At 41.2% G+C, this 17,500-nt stretch overlaps 1 protein-coding gene and 1 long non-coding RNA gene across 2 annotated transcripts in view; both read left to right on the top strand.

Moving 5' to 3' along the window:
- The first annotated feature begins 1,976 nt into the window (after positions 1–1,976).
- LOC138947301 (abdominal ganglion neuropeptides L5-67-like) overlaps positions 1,977–17,500 on the top strand; it is a 75,856-nt gene continuing 60,332 nt past the window's right edge. The window contains exon 1 of the mRNA XM_070318751.1: positions 1,977–2,131. The gene's annotated coding sequence lies outside the window, so the exon portion shown is untranslated. The remainder of the gene's footprint in view (positions 2,132–17,500) is intronic.
- The window catches only part of LOC138947302 (uncharacterized), a 104,118-nt gene continuing 102,323 nt past the window's right edge, over positions 15,706–17,500 (top strand). The window contains exon 1 of the long non-coding RNA XR_011449610.1: positions 15,706–16,362. This is a non-coding gene — a long non-coding RNA (uncharacterized lncRNA). The remainder of the gene's footprint in view (positions 16,363–17,500) is intronic.

The following is a 17,500-nucleotide window of genomic DNA, read 5'->3' as shown; positions in this document are numbered from 1 at the left end:
TCTGAGCAAACTTTTAGAGTAAACATGACATATCTATATATTTTTGAATTCAGGAGAAGATGAAGAATATAATGCCATTATTGTTTTGCAAAAAATCGATTTTAATGACAACTTCAATGAGCAAACTCATTAATTAATTTGTAAGCCTCGAATCTGAAATGCAATACCAAAGTCCGGGCTTCGTCGAAGATTACTTGACCAAAATTTCAACCAATTTACTTAAAAAATGAAGGCGTGACAGTGCCACCTCAACTTTCACAAAAAGCCGGATGTGACGTCATCAAAGACATTTATCGAAAAAAAGAAAAAACATGTGGGGATATCATACCCAGAAACTTTCATGTGAAGTTTTATGAAGATCGGTCCAGTAGTTTTCTCTGAATCGTTCTACACACACACACACACACACACACACACACACACACACACACACACACACACACACACACACACACACACACACACACATACACACATACATACATACATACATACATACATACACCACATCCTCGTCTCGATTCCCCGTCTATTTTAAAAAATTTAGTCAAAACTTGAATAAATGTAACAAGAATTGTAGGTTATTGGAATGTTTAATTTTTGACAAAACAAAACGTGTTGTTTTGTCAATAACTAAACGTTCCAATAACCTAAAATTCTTGTTTAAAAAAAAAAAATGAAATGGATACAAAATGAAGTTCGTCGCGCCTCTTCATCTGCCTATAGTATTGAGGAATGTGTGTAATCAGCCCTTGGGGCGGGGAAATAGCGCAGTCGGTAGGGGCGCTGGTTTCTAAACCAGTTGTCGCTATCGGCGTGGGTTCGATCCCCACGTTCGGCGAGGGATTTATTTCCCAGTGTCAACTCTACTCGGTGTCCAAACACCCCCGCGTGCACACATGCGCACGATAAAGAACCCAAGTTCACAGTAAAAGTCTCAGGGCTTTGAAAAATGAAATACACGCATGCATGGAAAAAAACCACCCAAGCCTCACGTTCACACAGATTTAGAATGTTTTCTTGTCCAAGTAGGGCGGGACCTTTGCAGGTAGCAATTACATACATGTGCAATAAGGAGAAAAACTCATCTGGACAAAGGGTTTTGATCAAAGATTTGATTGAGCATAAACTGAATATGGTCCTCCCTTCAATCTAAGGTCAACAGCCTCGCCATTAAGCCTAAGCCTACGTACTGCAACACCTTTTTGACTTGCACGTTCACTATTCTTCCATGTACATAATTTTTTTCTTCCAATTTCTTAACTACAAACGGAATTTCTTGTGGCTTTTTCTCACATTTATTTTTTGATTAGAGATACCTCCCCCGAAATCGGCGCATGCTGCCTGAATGGCGGAGTAAAAACGATCATACACGTAAAAATCCACTCGCGCTAAAAACATGAGTGAACGTGGGAGTCTAAGCCCATCAACGAAGAAGAAGAAGAAGAAGAAGAAGAAGAAGAAGATTAGAGATACCTATCACAAATATGTTGTTAGCGAATTGATGCGTATGTATGTTACATCAGTTAAAGGCCTCTTTTAAGCAGAACATTGACGTACACGAGCACACGCAAGCACAAGACCAAGAACGCACGGGAAAGATCCTGTCATCCATGTCCATGTTCGGTGAAAACACGAAACTATCCAGCATGCACCCCCAAAACGGAGAATGGGTGCCTCAATGGCGTTGAAAGAGCGATGATCCTACACACTGACAAAAACCCACTCGTGCAAAACACGAGTTTACATGGGAGTTGCAGCTTCTTATTAACGAAAAGCAGGAAGAAGATAACAAGAAACCAACAACGACTACACAACACAAACTCTCATCAAAATCAGTCAGCCACGTGGCGCGTAAAACGGTGACGCATGCGCAGACGGTGCGGTTGTCGCGCACGTGAGCAAAGCACCATACGCCCGCACGTGCAACCGTCTTGGACCAATCAGAGCCACTGTTGGAAGCCGCGGGTCTTTGGGTCGTTTTGTACATAAAGCGAGACATTCGTCAACTCACTCCAATCTGCGCCGACCATAGTCTGAGAACTAGCCAGCAACCAAGAGGCCGCCACAACAACCATCTGCAACTTTCTCCGTTTTTCTGTTTCGAGTCCTTGAACACCGCAAAGAAATCGTAAGTGTTATTTTGTGTGTGTGTGTGTGTGTGTGCGTGTGTGTGTGTGTGTGTGTGTGTGTGTGTGTGTGTGTGTGTGTGTGTGTGTGTGTGTGTGTGTGTGTGTGTGTTGTATCTTTTTTTTATTTTTTTTATTTTATTATATCTTGTTCTCTTTCTTGTTCTTTCTTCTTAAACTTCAGTGAGTATGTTGCGTTCGAATCTTTCTCCATTTTCTTTTTGTTATGCAAGTGTTGTTCTGGTTGTCTCTGTCTTTCTCGTTCTTCTTTCACTCAAGGATACTGTGTCTGCAACTTTGTCTACCTTTCTGCTTCGTGCACTTTTGCTTCAATATACACCACAAATCGTCTTCTAACTGCTGTCTTTTTGTTCGTCTGAGTTTTATATGAAACACAAGCATCTCTAACATGTATTTGTCTTTCTGTCTGTCTGTTTCTTCTTAGACTCGAGTGTGTTGTGTCCTGATCTTTCCCCATTTTACTTTCGTCGTGTTTTATTCTCCTCCGTTGAAATCACAAGTGTTTGCCTTGTTGCATTTTTTTGTTTTCTTCTTTCAATTCTGTACAAAAAACAAGACGTTTACGAACGTTATAGTTTCTTTTCCGCCGTGCGTTTTCGCTTACGTTCAAAACGCGGAAACAATCGTTCGTGGTGTCTTTCTTTGTTTTTTTGAATTCAGCGGCAAGCGCAAGTCTGTTTGGTTTAAACAATGTTTTATTCATGTTTTACATGTTCATGAGATTTACATTGTCGTAAAGTGAAAACAAGCCTACGGCGTATGGCGGTGTCTTCAAAACAAACTTGCAATCAGAAGATGCTGTGATCGACTAGTCTGTTTCGTATGTTTCTCTATTTTCCCTGCGTCGTGCTCCTTCTCTTGCGTTGAAAGGTAAAAGGAATCGTCAATATTTTTGGGGTTGTCTTAACATGTCTTCGTCGGCTCCGGTGCGTAGTGCACATCTCTTTTGTATGTTGTGTCCGGAATTTTTCTCCATTTTTTTTCTTTGGCTTTCGCTTTCGTTTTCATTCAAAACGCAGAATAATTTGTCTTCCAATCTTCCAGTCTTTGATTCTGTGCGAAACTTGCATGTCTTTCGTAGCCTACGTTGTGTCCGAAACGTTTTCCACTTTCCTTTTCCTCGTGCGTTTTCACTTCCACTAATAACTCGAAGAAAGGTAAATAAACAATGGCGACTGCGCGTGAGAGGGAACAACAAAGAGACCAAAAAGCACTGCACTCACGTTAAAATGACGAACACGGAACGAATAACGGCGACGTTCCGTGTTCGTCATGTTAACGTGAGTACAGTGCTTTTTGGTCTTTTCGAAGAAAGGTGTTTGTCTTGCTGATTTTCCCTTTCTTCATTGATATCAGTGCGAAATACAGTCTTTCTATGACGTTTGCTCGGTGCAAAACACAATCTCAAAGTACCGGAAATGAAATCAACAACCAGTCATTCCTATTGGTTGAAATTTCGTTTGACCGGTTTTCGTAACAAGTGTTAATGCAATCATTGTGTTTTAGCCTTGGCATGACTGATCAAAGTAACTGATTAGGGGGGCCCAGTAGCTCGGTTGTGAGAGCACTGTACTTGTGATCTGCTGGTCACGGGTTCAAATCCGGACGGGGAAGGTCCTTTATAATTATGCAAACCCAGATACGGTATCCATGGTAGTTTAAACAACATTGTATTCATAAACACACACATGATAATACAACAGCATGCTTACGAAGGAGCACAGACAGTTTAAAACCTATAGTAAGTGCTCACATAATCATACCTGTTATTTCATTGCGGGATATGATTAACAAAATATGGCGACAGATCTTCATGAAAAAAAATATATTGTTATCATTTTAAAAACAAGGAGCATACAAGTAGGCGAATAGAAACGAAAAATGGTGACATATTGAACAGACAGAAAGGGAGGAATGAATAAAAGAAATCTATTTTCCACACCCACCGTGTCACGTTGGTTAGTCTACACGAAGTGTAGGTGGCTTATTTACACCCCCGGTATAGGGGTGTGTATAGAATTCGGTCCATGTGTTTGTTTGTTTGTGTTCGCATATAGATCTCAAGAATGAACGGACCGATCGTCACCAAACTTGGTGAACAGGTTCTATACATTCCTGAGACGGTCCTTACAAAAATTGGGACCAGTCAAACACACGGTTAGGGAGTTATTGGTGGATTAAAATTATACAAGGACTTATAGAGGGACATCTTAATGGTCAAAGGGAAATAACCATTCTCACTCAGTCACTGCCACCAACTGAGAAGGTTATTTCCCTTTGACGGGGGTGTTTTTCCTACCTCGGAGGAATTTCTTGTTAATCTAAACACGCACACAAATGGGTAGCACCCGGGTAGGACGAATCTGTTGCTGTTACAATAGTGTAATGAAAATGAATATGGCATGAAAGCAGAGTGCTTGGTTTCCACGGTGTGGGAGACGTTCCATGCGTAAAAAGCTCTGTGGCGGAAGTGTTCCAGCTCTGATGCGCCACGTTTTCGCAGTCGGCTCAAATCGATCGCAAATGTAGGTGTCCAAGGCAGAGTTCCACTTTACTTTTTGGTTTGTAACGTTCACAAATGCATTGGGTATTACCAAATGTAGGAAACTAGATGTTACAATGAATAGATATCACAATAATTGATCATTTATGTCCAAAAGGGGATATCTGTGTGCATTGTCTTGGTTATGCTCGATACAGACCAACACAGACCATCAAAACCCGCCTCAGAGCTTTTCACGCGTGGAACCGCTCCCACACCGTGGTTTCTGCGAAAGCCAGTATTCGTACTCCGGTTAAGAGTAGGCTATGCCTGATACGATCACTGTTTTCAGTGTCCTTTTGGTTAAAACGATTTATTCAAATATTTGTAAACAACGATGCCGCATGCATATAATTCAATCAGCGGAGAACAACGAGCTGTGCTAAGTGTTTATAAGTGTGTGCTCCTAAAGACAGTATGAGATAACTGTATAATGTCATTGTTTTATTCAGTTTGAGTCCAAATCTACAAGTACGTAGATCTATATGTTTCTTTGTTATGCGTTTGATAGTAATATCTGTATCAGCTTTTAACATCTTCTGATTGCTTGTGAGTTTTGTCGTTGACTCGTGTGGGTTTTTGTTGTTGTTGTTAAGGACAATATGTGTAATGTACTTTGTTAGCTTTAGGTCCGGAGAGGTCTTGAAGTTTTCGTTCCACACAAATACGAAAACAAGAAAGCAGCCGAAAGGATAGTTAAAATAAAAAGTTCTAAACGCGCCAGGAATTTTTTTTTTATTGAAAATGAATTTCCACGGTCTTAAGAAATATTCATCAAACCGAGAAACATCCAGAATTAAAAGGTACCCACATGGGTCTACACGTAACCCAGTATGTACACCATTATATGTGTAAACCATCATGTAAAGCACCCTGTAAACCATATTACATGCAGTTGGACACACGACCAAACTATCAACAGTCTAGGTGCGTTCTGTGCTGTGCACAATTATTTTCAGTTTAAAGGCACAGTGCAGCTCACAGCCTTCGTTTTGCGTTTTTGTTGCAGCTGAGTGCATTTACAGTTCAAAAATCCTCCTATGGTAGTAAAACAAACCCAAAACTACCCAACGACGACATCTGTGAAGCTCGACAGTTTCTTGTTCACGCGAGTGCATACATTAATCTAGTTATTACGTGGTGTTTGGTCGGAGTTCGATTCAACTGAGTGATTCCGGGCTCCATTTTGTTTTACACAAACTCATGATGATGTCTGACATAGTTTGCTAGTGACGTGTCTTTTTGTGCATGATGTGGTGATCTAAATTAGATCCAAAAATAGGTCAAGACCAGCCGGTTCCGAGTAGAAAATTAATTCGTAAACAAATCGCAGTTCTTGACTCTTTGGGTGCAAGTCAATGAAACTTGGTAGTTCTTCTAACGGATAGCTGCCTGAGGTATGACTAAAAGCCCCAGGGGCTCCGTGCACCTGGATTAACAAGTTCAGTACCTTTATTTATTTGGCAATGTAACATGTGTGTCAAGGTTGATTCTTTAACTGTGTACGTATTGTGTTTGTCTATATCGTTTTTTTCCGGCGTCGGTTGCTTCAAAAATTTCAATCGAGAGACACTAACTAGTTTTTAAACAAATGGATGTGGATTTTAGGACCAAAACTTTGAATTATCATCTCAACAAGAAGTAAGATTGCTTTTATTAGGGAAGAAAGAACAACTTTAAAAAAACAAAACATCTTCTAATATATCTATCCCACACAGCTGCGCAAACCAATCACCGACTGCAATGAAATGACTCTAAAGAATGTCAAGTTGCTATGAAAACAACAACCCAAGCCCGAAGCTTTTCCAGTATTCCGTAATATACCTAGGCCAAAGAGCACGTATGGTTCGTATTCTGTTTCTTAGCTGTTGCAAAAGACAATTTAAAAGTCTCCAAATCTGCAGCAGCAGCTACATGAGAGGAAAGATCGACCTGTAGCATTGCTTGGCCGACCAGAAGGATCCTGTTAGCCGTTTCCTTGTATCCTCTAATGGGAACTTTGTCCTGATTCGGGTTTATAGAAGAGCAGACAAAACATTTCAAGAACAAATGAGTGAATGACAACACGAGCGTTTTTTCGTTCTGTCGGATCGTCGTCTGGTTCTTCTCTCTCTCTCTCTCTCTCTCTCTCTCTCTCTCTCTCTCTCTCTCTCTCTCTCTCTCTCTCTCTCTCTCTCTCTCTCTCTCTCTCCGGCTCGCTCTCATTCTCTTTCTCTGTGCTCTCTCTCTCTCTTTCTTTCTCTCTCTCTCTCTCTTTCTCTCTCTTTCTCTCTCTCTCTCTCTCTTCTCTCTCCCTCTCTCTCTTCACTCTCCCTCTCTCTCTCTTCTCTCTCTTTCCCCGCTCTCCCTCTTCACTCTCTCTGTGACTCTATGTGACTCTCTCTCTCTCTCTCTCTCTCTCTCTCTCTCTCTCTCTCTCTCTCTCTTTTAATCCCCCCCCCCCCCCCCACAAAAAAAGAGAAGAAAAAAAAGAAGACACTCACGCATGCACACACAAACAAACAAACAAACAAACACACACACACACACACACACACACACACACACACACACACACACCAATGTCACGACTGACGGGCTCAGCACGGCCTCTTTATATGGGCGGAGAAACGTCGAGTTACCAAGGGAGGTGACTGTCAATGTCTGGGCGAGGATTAATACACAAGGGACATCAACAGTTGTTTGTAGGCTGAGTGGTGTCCCTTTTTAAGTTCGTCGTAAGAGGAAAGTGATGTTTTCCTCATATTTTATAGAACCTCAAAGAAAAGTAATTGTAATGCGGCTATGAGGTTTTTGCAGGATGGATATTTACTGTATTAAATTCACCGACAGTAGGAAAATGTTTTTTCACCTCTGAAGGCACAGTTCCTCTGGTGAAATCATTTTGGCTCGCCATCTCAGATCTTGCAAGGATTTTGTACATTGGGGAAGAATATCTCTCCACTTGGAGACATGGAGAATACTGCATGGCTTCCTATGTGATACCAGTTCTTCGCGAGTTGTGATTTTAAATATTGAACTGCGAGCGAAAGCGAGCTTTTTAATATTTGAAAACACAACGAGTGTAACACTGGTATCAAACAGGAAGCCATGTAGTATTCTGTTTATCCTACAACCTTGATCTCTCCGAAAGCCTCGCGTAATCTTTGACGTCAAAGCAAAGAGACGTCACTCAAGAAAGCATATCAACGGGTGGGGAACTGTTCCGTACCAGTCTCGTATGGAGCGACGTGTTCCGGTTGTAGATAGTCGCTATTTTGTCACTTGCGCTTGATCGCGCGCGAAGGTAGGTGAGGGCCCCAAAGGGTTTAAAACCGTGATCGTGATTGGCGTTTTTTGACCTTTCTGTGACCGTGATTGCCGAAATTTCCATTTCTGTGATCGTGATGGGACTTTGCCCGTGATCCGTGATGACAAAAAAATCAAGTCTCGTGATCGTGATCGTCATTTGTTTTCGTGATCGTGATGGGCATTATTGCAAAGCATTTTATTTTCAACGTACATTTTTTCACAGCTGTATTACACTCTATGATCCTCTAGTCTATTCGGTAAGGAGCCAACCCCGATTGAAAGGGAAGCAACAACACATTCAGAAATATGATTTTGAGAGCGATTGCTTCCCTTTAAAAGAACCAATTACACACTGACAAAAAGAGATCCAATCAGAAGGCAAATTGCAAAAGTCTACCAAACTTCATCCAATGGAAGGGCTTCGTGCAAAAGTTTTGAGTGAAATTCGAATTTGAAGATCAAAAATGGCGTGCAGCGGTACTGTCATCGAACTTCTGTTATATTTTGTGGATTCAAGCCAGACCAAAGCAGGCGGCGAGAATGCCTTCCTTGGTGGAAAGGTCAGGCTACGGGTCGGTCTTTCTGAAGACGAAATACCAAGGTATGTTGATCTATGTTGCTCTAGGCTGTTCTGAATGTAGGCAAAGATCTTGAAATTTGTTCAAGATCTTTGAGTTTGAGTGAGATCATTGACATTGTCGACATTGTCGACATTGCCACGTCCGGCTGTCACTCGCTCAGTGTGACCTCGACTGGCTCGAGATCGAGTCTGCGTTTAGCCAAAACCGAAACTAGAAATGTGTTTTTCATCCCAGCAACGTGGACACGCTTGGCATAGATTCTAATTGTCGCTTCTTTGCATTAAGCTTGGATTTATTTTAGCGCCTGTAAACTTTAATATCAACAATGGGTTAAATTCAGAAACAATGGCGGGGAGACGCGCCAGTTTGGGTCACTTGATCCTCATGTCAAAGACGATCAAAGTCATGTTCGTTGGGGATTTTGTCAGGCATGCTACTTTTCCGGTAATTGCCGGAAATCCGATAAAGCCGTTTTCAAAATCCGGTAAAGTCAAATTTTTTCCGGTGAAGTTGAAAAATTTCCGCAAAAACGATCCGTGTGAATATCGCGCAACGCGACCGGGCGCCGGTCTCAATGAAGCCAGCGCACAGTAGTGTTGTTTTCACCAGTTTGGAGGTGTGTTGAATGGTGGTGGGGGGAGGCTAAAATGGGATTTTTAACAAGATCACAACACTATTACAACCCCTAAAATGATGCCCAGAATGCACCAGATTGCACAGATTTTAACCGTTTTTTGACAAAATTTCCGGGGGGGCATGCCCCCGGACCCCCCTAGTTGGCTCGCCTGCTTCGCAGGCTCAGGCTTGTGGCTTCGCTACTGGTACTGCGCGCTTCTTTCAGGTAAAACCGTTTTTGGCCTGTAGCATTCCTGTTTTTTATTCAAGGCCATGGAACCAGGCGATGGTGTACCTCAAATTGTACGGCAAAGTTGAAAATAAAAAACCCATCACACATACATGTACTTTAATTTCAATCCACCCAATAGTTTTTGAGAAAATGGGTTTACAAGATTTAGCTCTGGAAATGTGAAATTGTGCAAGTTATATATTCATGTGTGTGAGTGAGGGTGTGGGAGTTGAATGTGTATGAGTGTAGAGAGAGAGAGAGAGAGAGAGAGAGAGAGAGAGAGAGAGAGAGAGAGAGAGAGAGAGAGAGAGAGAGAGAGAGAGAGAGAGAGAGAGAGAGAGAGAGAACGAGAGAGAGAGAGAGAGAGAGAGAGAGAGAGAGAGAGAGAGAAAAAAACCCAATGAAAACAACATTCTTGTTACTGATTACAAATCATGATATGTATTTCTATGTGTGTATGAAAGAGAATTCAAAAAATAATTATAAAAAAGTGCAACAGTTGTCACTTTGTGTTGAATAAACAATAGATCCAGAGGAGCGAATTACTGTGTGGTTGTGTTTACTTTGACACGTGCTTTCTGTACATGCAACTTTTACCGTGACCGTGATTTGCCACTGGTGTTCGTGATCGTGAAAACAAAAATCAAGGTAACTGTGATCGTGAAAGCAAAAATTTCCCTTCCCGTGATCGTGATGATACCCCCCCTTTGGGGCCCTCGTAGGTTGGTCAGTCAGACCCTTCTCACAATATCTGGCGTATCGTGTCACAGGATGGCTAGACTACATTTACATGTTATAGAAATGTTGTTTGGGGGTCTAGATTGTCAACAAGCTCGCTTTATGTGACGAAAATGCCTGTTTTTGACACGTGTTGGTGTTTTTGTCGTGAATCAAGTTGTGTAGACCACAGAGATTGCCATGTGGCGTGAGACCAATGCTGAAAATATGTTTTCATTGCAACAAAAGCAATCAGCGAGGTTTAGACTGGCTTTTGATTTGATTATTTGATTGAGACCATGTTCCGGTTTGGAGCGTTTCTTCAGTGAGGACGTTCCGGTAGGAAATGTAGACGTTCCGGTTGTACGCAAAGCTGTGAAACAGACAAACTAAGGCTTATCTTGTTATTGGAACTGACAATTTGTGTTCATTTTTGTACCAACAGGAACCAAAATATTTATGTCTGTAACTTACCATTTTATCGCCAGATCTACCTCAGAGAATGTGAACATCAATTTCAAGCCACGACTTATCTCCTACAATAATTACACTGACAAGGTGAGGCTTAGTCTGTTTCACAGCTTTGCGTACAACCGGTACGTCTACATTTCCTACCGGAACGTCCTCACTGAAGAAACGCTCCAAACCGGAACATGGTCTCAATCAAATAATCAAATCACAAGCCAGTCTAAACCTCGCTGATTGCTTTTGTTGCAATGAAAACATATTTTCAGCATTGGTCTCACGCCACATGGCAATCTCTGTGGTCTACACAACTTGATTCACGACAAAAACACCAAAACGTGTCAAAAACAGGCATTTTCGTCACATAAAGCGAGCTTGTTGACAATCTAGACCCCCAAACAACATTTCTATAACATGTAAATGTAGTCTAGCCATCCTGTGACACGATACGCCAGATATTGTGAGAAGGGTCTGACTGACCAACCTACCTTCGCGCGCGATCAAGCGCAAGTGACAAAATAGCGACTATCTACAACCGGAACACGTCGCTCCATACGAGAATGGTGCAAAACAGTTCCCCACCCGAGATATCGTGAAGTGTACGTTCTTCAAATTCTTCCAAGTGTTCCAAGAATGACGTTTGTCTCGGTGACTCGGCATCACGTGCAGTGGAAAATCAGCTCCCTGCTAGACACGACCTCTTCACATAATTATGCACTGTGGCGTGAACGATATTGCTATGACATGAGTGGTATATGTCACACTTACGTAGGATAGATACCAATTTCATACGCCATGGTCCTTTCTGTACATAATGAGGATGTGAGGATGAATTAATTTCTAAACTAGTGGCTTTTAAAATATGAATGCATGCTACAAAATCCTATTCTGCACAGAACGCGTCGTGGCTGTAGGTGTTTGGTATATGTCCAAGTGGAGGGAAGACATTATACAACAATATTTCTTCGTTATCTCAGTTTGAAAAATGTGACCCTCCACCACGGATTGAGTCACAGGTCACCTCACGCGGTTCTGCGCTAGGCTTAATATAAGTCTTGGGGGGTCTCTGGTAACAGCGTGAGGGTCACCTTAGTCACAGGCTAATAACTCAAAGAGTTTTTGCTCTTTTCTAAAACGGTTTTCACCACTGGATAGAGCATAAAAACCTCTTTAGGAAAATGTAAAAATATGAACATCATGCAAAGGTGACATGCGACTCATTCCGTGGTGGAGGGTCACAAATGTTAGGTTATGGCTGACAACAAGTCATCTGAATACAATAAAAGCCACATGCAAAGCTTTGATGTTATTTCAATTTGTTTAAACGGGGAAGGATTGTGTCTTTAAAAGAAAAGTACCAGTTATAATACGGCTTAGACCTGCCACAAGAGCCGCTGCCACGCACGGATGCTCCTCATTGACAAATGTCATCGAAGGCTCCCTGTTTACGTTTCTAATTCAGAAATCGTTGAAGAACAAAACAGAAAGGTGGACGGATCAATTGGGCTTGCGGAAAAGACGTCTCAGTACGGGTGTGCTGATAGTTTCCATTGTTGTACGTTACCATGGTGACGCTGTATAAACGAAGTTATACGGCCACATGCGGCTCTCGCAAGATATGTCATCTTGTGAACACACGGTTGATCCCTCACGTCACAGGGTTTGGTCCCCTGCAATTGACTTAAATCAGAGATGACACTATCCGATTCTAAACCAGGCGGATGACATTTTCCGGGGCTTTTTGCATTAACCTTTTTTTTGTTATTTCTTTCAGATCTCTCTCTCTCTCTCTCTCTCTCTCTTCTCTCTCTCTCTCTCCGTCTCTCTCTCTCTCCCTCTCTCTAATTAATTATGTATTCTTGTAACGTATTGTTCATTAATAGTAGTAGTAGTAATAGTAGTAGTAGTAATAGATTTTCAGGGCGAGGGCCAGATGCAAGAAAAGCATATGTCACTGCCATTGTCATTTCTCTCTCTCTCTCTCTCTCTCTCTCTCTCTCTCTCTCTCTCTCTCTCTCTCTCTCTCTCTCTCTCTCTTTCTCTCTCTCTCTCTCTCTCTCTCTCTCTCTTTCTCACACGCTCTCTCTCTCTCTTTCTCACACGCTCTCTCTCTCTCTCTCTTTCTCACACGTTCTCTCTCTCTCTCTTTCTCCCACGCTCTCTCTCTCTCTTTCTCACTCTCTCTTTCTCACACGCTCTCTATCTCTCTCTTTCTCACACGCTCTCTCTCTCTCTCTCTCTCTCTCTCTCTCTCTCTCTCTCTCTCTCTTTCTTTCTCACACGCTCTCTCTTTTGTATAGACGGAGGTGGGGGGTAGAGTTAGGTTTAACGGGGTGACGATGGTACATGTACGATGAAAAACACAACTTAACGTTGTCCCCCTCCTACATAACTTCTGCCAAAAGAAACAAGGGGGCCGACAAATGGTTTAAATGTGAAATGTGTGTATATGGGTGTGGGTTTGAAACAAACAAACAAACCAACCCATGTGAACGCCGGGCCGCAGGCCTTCGATTTAGTGATTGAAAAAAAAGGATGTTCTCAAATGGTTCAATTCTCATTTGGTCTGATTCTCAAATGGTACCGGTATACTTCCCCCCCCCCCCCCCCCTCCCTGGCCGCAGGCCTAGGATTAACATTTTATAGACACTGACCTTCTTCCCAGGGGTCATTGACCCAGTTTTAGCTATGAGAGGTGGTTCCCCTTTCATATCTGAGAGAGGAAACACTTCCTGCACCCGGGTCAGTGATCGAGTTTAACCTATGGGGAGTTTAACCTATGGGGCGGTCTCTTTGATGTCTTGAGAGGAAACTTGGCCAGGGTAGTACATGCACCAGAACTGGTGGACACCATGGACAAACATGAAATCGAAGCAGTTTGCTTGAGGGAACGGTCGTCAGCAACTTAAACTTCTCTGTTTTCTTTTTTTTAAGAACATCTGACTTTCTTTCTGGCCCCCTGACTCCGCCCCCCCTCCCTCTGTAAGGACCCCCCTCCATAAGGACCGATTTTTGTCAACATTTTCAAGGTCGCTAGAGAGGGGTTCCACTGTATGACCTAACCGCTACTCAATCAATCAATCAATCAATCAATATGAAGCTTATATAGCGCGTATTCCGTGGGTACAGTTCTAAGCGCTCAATCTTTACGCGCATAGACGAGATTAATAGGTGCTTGGTTTTGGTATTTTGAATTACATTACATTAAACCTTTGTTGGACTTCATGGTCATGGCAACAGCCATAATAATATTGCATGATGTATAATATTATATTTCAGCATATGTGAATTACATGTCATCATACCAAACTGTCATACATTTTTATTCCTACATTATTCTGATTGATCACAACCAAACCTACTATCATTGGACACATCCAAATGCAAGCGCCTGTTCTTGACAATTTCCCACTGATCTAAATATAAAATCAGTGCAATTTCCTGGGTCGGGCTTTGCCACAGACACTCACGGTTTGGTCTGTAGGTAAAATGTACAATGTATTTTCTGATTTGTGCACAAAAACTTTTTTCTTTTTTCTTTTTTTTAACATAACAATGTTTAATGTCACTGTATGTTTAAAAGACCATGGTCACATTTGTAAAACAGATGTTAAATTAGAAAATAAATAACATTTTGGTTCATGATTTTTTCCTACACCTGTGCTAAAAATAAGAAATAAAAATGTCGGTATATAAGTGCCTCAAATACAGCAAAGTATGAATGGTTTGAGTTTGTTGCGGTTGACCCTGCACAGGTCGACCTAAGATGTTTTTGTTGAACAATTTTGCTATCACCCCTCCTATAGGGTGACGTATTTCACAACTTCCTGTATTACACAGACTCTCAGTGATGACCAATTTTGCCTTCACTCCTCCTATAGGGTGACGGATTTCACAACTTTCTACTGATGAACAATGTCACAACTTCCTGTGTACACAAACTGATGACGTATTTCACAACAAAATGGCGCTGCCCATGGTCAACCTCGAAACTATCCGTATGAATGGGGGCCTCCTGGCCCCCATAACAAGTCGCGCAAGGCGAAAATACAACATTTAGTCAAGCTGTCGAACTCACAGAATGAAACTGAACGCACTGCAATTTTTCAGCAAGACCGTATACTCGTAGCATCGTCAGTCCACCGCTCGTGGCAAAGGCAGTGAAATTGACAAGAAGAGCGGGGTAGTAGTTGCGCTGAGAAGGATAGCACTGTACCTCTCTTCGTATTAACTTTTTGATCGTGTTTTTAATCCAAACATATAATATCTATATGTTTTTAGAATCAGGAACCGACAAGGAATAAGATGAAAGTGTTTTTAAATTGATTTCGAAAATTTAATTTTGATCAAAATTTTTATATGTTTAATTTTCAGAGCTTGTTTTTAATCCAAATATAACATATTTATATGTTTTTTTAATCAGAAAAGGATGAAGAATAAGATGAACGTAAATTTGGATCGTTTTATAAAATAATATTTTTTTTTACAATTTTCAGATTTTTAATGACCAAAGTCATTAATTAATTTTTAAGCCACCACGCTGAAATACAATACCGAAGTCCGGCCTTCGTCGAAGATTGCTTGGCCAAAATTTCAATCAATTTGATTAAAAAATGAGGATGTGACAGTGCCGTCTCAACTGTTACAAAAAGCCGGATATGATGTCATCAAAGACATTTATTGAAAAAATTAAAAAAATTGTCTGGGGATATCATTCCCAGGAACTCTCATGGAAAATGTCATAAAGATCGGTCCAGTAGTTTAGTCTGAATCGCTCTACACACACAGACAGACACACACACACACACACACACACACACACACACACACACACACACACACACACACACACACACACATACACCACGACCCTGGTCTCGATTCCCCCCTCTACGTTAAAACATTTAGTCAAAACTTGACTAAATGTAAAAACGAAAAGAAGCGAACAGATCAAGAGTTAAAGCGAACAAAGCACCAGAAAGCGTCATCTGCCTGATTTAGAATCAGATGTTTCAGTTCTATGGAAACGGGTGTTGTTGTTGTTTTTTATCGTATACGCACCATCGTCACCCCAACCCTTTCGCTGCCAATCAAAACTTGCGTATGTGCATTCCTGACTGCCAGGGAATATTGGAGTTCGGGGTGTAAAAATACACAAAAAGTTCTAGCTCCAAACTGGCAGTAGGTAGGTAAGTAAAACTTATGTTATTTTTAAGGGAAATTGAACCAAGAATCTGTTTGTAGTGTCTAATCATGGAAATAATAATTAGTTTGGCTTATAATGATGTTTAAATATGAACTTTTGAAAAATCAGTCCGGCGCATCTTCCGGTGCCTGTGCCTGTGGATCAAACACAGGTGGCTGTTTTGCTTGCTCCAAGAAAGGATTATAATCACTATCATCTACCTGTTTCCAACGAATCGTCCGAAAGAAGATCTCCCCCTTCCCCTGTCAGTATCCATAATCATTTGCACCGCCTGTAGCGTCAGTCCGGCTTTGCTTTTCCCTACTAGGGCCCGGTCGACTGTCACCGTTAGCCATTTTGACGAGTCGAGATTTCTCTCCCCTACCCTGTCGCCAAGGCCGAAAATAGCCTTCAGACGCAAAACCGCGTCACCATTTATGTTTATTCATGAGAATGAGGTATCCTACCAAGCCATTGGCTGCTATGTGTGTGTCAGCAGTGACGTAGCATTTCTGGAAAATCCCGGAACGGAGAAGACAGGTTTACCCGTCATAAGGCGCTGCGGCTGCACAAGCGCATGACGGGTATACCCGTCCTAAGGCAGTCAAGAAAGTATTTTGAATTTTTTGAATCCGAAAACTAACCCTTATTTTCCCTTACTTTTATGGTTTTTTTAAAAATATTTTTATTTTTATTCGAACAGGCTTTTTCTTCGCGGGTAATGAATGGCCTTACGAGTCATATAACTGGTTTTACAATAAACGACATCATCACAGAATCTGTACTCAAACACATCTGCTTAGGGAGTTTTAATTTGTTGTTTAATGAAGGGTGGTATGGAAGGAAGACTACATAGTTGCAAAGGTGCATGCTACTTCGGAGATCAGAAAAAAAGTTCATCTCTTAACCCACAAGGCAAAGCCGAAATTCGAACTCTGAACCTTCAGGCTATTGCGCCAGTCACATTAGAGACACTTTTTTTCTATTTTTTTAATTTTTTTATTGTATCTGTAAAGTACGAGCAAATTACACAGTTAAGTTTTCCTCGAGTTAGGCGCAACTAATAAAGCAGACTTGCAAAAACAAAAAACAAAAATCTTTTTTTTCAATTATGCTGCTGTTGCTGTGAATGCATTTTTAATAGTTCGAAAACGAATGTGCAAAGGTCGAAAACAAAGAATTCTCTCACTCTCTGTCTCTGGTTCTGTGTGTGTGTGTGTGTGTGTGTGTGTGTGTGTGTGTGTAGAGCGATTCAGAGAAAACTACTGGACCGATCTTCATGAAACTTGACATGAGAGATCCTGAGTATGGTATCTCCAGACATGTTTTTCATTTTTTTGATAAATGTCTTTGATGACGTCATATCCGGCTTTTCGTGAAAGTTGAGGCGGCACAGTCACGCTCGCATTTTTCAACCAAATTGGTTGACATTTTGGTCAATTAATCTTCGACGAAGCCCAAACTTTGGTATTGCATTTCAGCTTGAAGGCTTAAACTTTAATTAATGAGTTTGCTAATTAAAGTTGTCATTAAAATCGATTTTTTGCAAACAGATTTAAAAATTGATTGCATCGTATTCTTCATCACATTCTGAATCTAAAAATATAAACATATGTCATGTTTACTCTTAAAGTGTGATCACAATTAACGAAAATAGATTAATTAATCTTACGATTAAAATTTAAGAAATCGATCAAAAAATGATGTCATCTTATTCTTTAT

This window comes from Littorina saxatilis, linkage group LG14 (assembly GCF_037325665.1).
Source record: "Littorina saxatilis isolate snail1 linkage group LG14, US_GU_Lsax_2.0, whole genome shotgun sequence".
Taxonomy (NCBI): domain Eukaryota; kingdom Metazoa; phylum Mollusca; class Gastropoda; order Littorinimorpha; family Littorinidae; genus Littorina; species Littorina saxatilis.
Note: the sequence above shows the minus strand (reverse complement) of the source record. Positions and strands in the feature narration are given on the sequence as shown.